General features: G+C 36.7%; 1 protein-coding gene across 3 annotated transcripts in view; it reads left to right on the top strand.

Moving 5' to 3' along the window:
- Positions 1 to 2736, top strand: part of LOC106869075 (mediator of RNA polymerase II transcription subunit 13-like) — a 151542-nt gene that overhangs the window by 103753 nt on the left and 45053 nt on the right. The gene's annotated exons all lie outside the window — the stretch shown is intronic.

Raw genomic sequence — 2736 nt, 5'->3', positions numbered from 1 at the left:
GAGGGTGGGCAGAATGGTTGCAGTTTACAACAGCCACATGCAGTTCTACTTTCACAGACAAGGGAACTCTTAGAAATTAGAGAGTGTTCAATGTGTTATAACCGTAGATTTCATTGATGCAATAGTGTTAGGAAACCTCAAATGATGAATGCTGCAAATACAGGGTTTCTGTCTGTTGTGAGGTGTTGGTCAGTGTTTTTAAGCCTTACCACATGCTACTTACTCACTCATCATCATTACCATCATCGTTATTAAACATACGTTTTCCAAGGTGGCGAGCTGGCAGAATTTTTAGCACGCTGAACGGAATGCTTAGCAGCATTTCGCCTGTCGCTACGTTCTGAGTTCAGATTCCGCTGAAGTCAGCTATGCCTTTCATCCTTTCAGGGTTGATAAATTAAGTACCAGTTGTGTACTGGGGGGTCAGTGTACTCCACCCGTCAAGCCTTGTGCCTATAGTAGACAGGATTAAACATAGGTTTTTTTCCCATGCTGGTATCTATTGGATGGTTCAACAGGAGATGACAAGCCAGAGGACTGCCTCAGGCTCTGTCTTTTTCGGCACGGTTTCTACAGATGGATGCCCTTCCATTTCACAGTGTGTTCTGGGTGCTTTTTATGTGGCACCTGTAGTGGTGATGTCATATAAATACCACCCTGCCCTCAACTGAGATGGGGTGGGGAGTGGTATTGAGAGAAGTTGTGATGTGAGGTTAAAATATGATTGTACTACAGCACATGTCTTATGATGGTTAAGATGGATGACTTGGCACGGGGGAAACTCTGAATAAACTCTTTTTTTCTTTTTTTTTTAAAGGACGTTTCACTCTATTACGGCACTGACACGGCTGTGTTTTAAAGACATTTTAATATTGAAAGAAATATTGAATTAGATGGATAAGTTCATTAGTTTCAGTGTAGATTAGGTGGCTAAAAGCTAATTGGTTGAACAATGTTACAACTAATCCAGTTTGTTCTGTTTGTGATATAAACTAAAATAGTCATGGATGCCACAATGTTTTAGTAGAATCCAGTTGTTGCAATTGATTGTCTACAATGGAAGCAGATATTTCATTAACCCTTAATTAATTTTGAAAATAACGAAGAATTTAGTTGAATAACTTCCGTATTAAGCTGGTGTTTGGAACGTAAATTTGACATGAAATTTAATGGATGGTTTTAATTGAATCACTTTAAAATAGTAAGTTTGTATTGTAGGACCAGGAGTGTGGTATCTGGTTGATTGGTATCAGAGATGAGTTAAGTCCTGTTAATTGAATAATGGTAATGATGTTTAATTTGGAGAGTGTTGTAAAAGCTGATGGAGATCTAGTTGACCATGACTTTTAAAGAGAACTATCTCAGTTGTTTGTAAAATTGGTTCTCTGCGTTTATTGGTTTGTGTTATGACATATTTCTGTGACATTTATATCTTTGAAAATAAGGATTGTTTGAATTGTTAGTTGAGAAGCCTTTTGATAAATAGCATGGCAAATTCTGAAAGGAGGGGTTCAGTCTCCAGTGAAGGGGACAGAGAGTCCAGTAGTATGACACGAGTTAATAACAGTGGAAGTGGTAGTGGTTTTTCAGAGGTTGAGGTAAAAGAATGCTAATTTTGGTTTTGTTTTTCAGTCAAACTATTTACTCAGCATTTCAAAATGTCATCTTGTTGCCAGTTTAACTGAGGGTTAAAAAAAACACAAAAAAAAACAAAACAGAAAGGACAACAGCAGCTAATAGTTTATTACTACATTCATTGATTCATAGATGCCATTGTCAGTAATCTTTCCTTAATTGATCAATTTTCCTCTATTGAACTCATTTGATAAACTCACTAAACCCGCTGTTTGAACACACTCTCTTACGTCTCTCTCTCTCTCTCTCTCTCTCTCTCACACGTATTTACACATACATGTGCACACACTCCACTACTAATTATGCACTAAAGTCTATAAACTTACCTCTCTAGACACATTTCACTAATGCTTGGCACTTAAAATCTTCATTAAGCCAACTAATTTCCTACAACCTTCTTTTATTCGCTAATTCTTCTATTCAGTTTGTTAAAGTTGGTCCCACCTCTTGATATTGTCAAAATTGATACCAAATTTATGATTGGCTCTGCTTTATCTGGAAGGAAGCAAATTGGTTGAGTTATTGAAGCTGTTAAAAAGCTGTTTGAAATGTCTGGCAGAAATAGTTTATTCCAAGTTTGGAATCAACCTAATGAGCTTTTTATGATTTCTTGAAAACCATTTAATTATGAAACTGAATCTAACAGCTGCGTGTGTGACTGCTTAGCAGAGGTTTTGGTTTTTTGTGTGTGACCATTTTTATAAAGTGCTAGGATGATATCTTTGATGGAAATCTGTAGATAATTTTGCAGCTACATATATTCTATAGCAATAATACAATAATCCATTGTTATTAATTCCTGGTTGGTAGATTTACCTGTCTCAGACAGGTAAGTGTGCAAAACAGTTATTTAAAAGGGTTTTGTGTGTGTGTGTGTGTGTGTGTGTATTTCTTCTGGTCATTTCATCATGTGAAATGACCAACAATTTTTTCGCTCTCTATCGCCCCCACTCCATTTTGTCCTCTCATCCCTTTCTGCCAAAGAGTGTCAGCTCAAAATGTCAAAGACTTTTCCATTTTTCCTGAGTGTCAAACTAATACATCTGCATCTCGTTCCCTCACCTGTCTTTGTTTTTTTGTACCTTTGAACTATATATATAT

The sequence above is a fragment of the Octopus bimaculoides genome, chromosome 25 (genome assembly GCF_001194135.2).
Source record: "Octopus bimaculoides isolate UCB-OBI-ISO-001 chromosome 25, ASM119413v2, whole genome shotgun sequence".
In the NCBI taxonomy this organism is placed as follows: Eukaryota; Metazoa; Mollusca; class Cephalopoda; order Octopoda; family Octopodidae; genus Octopus; species Octopus bimaculoides.
The sequence above is the reverse complement of the archived record's forward strand: the minus strand, read 5'-3'. Positions and strand labels throughout refer to the sequence as shown.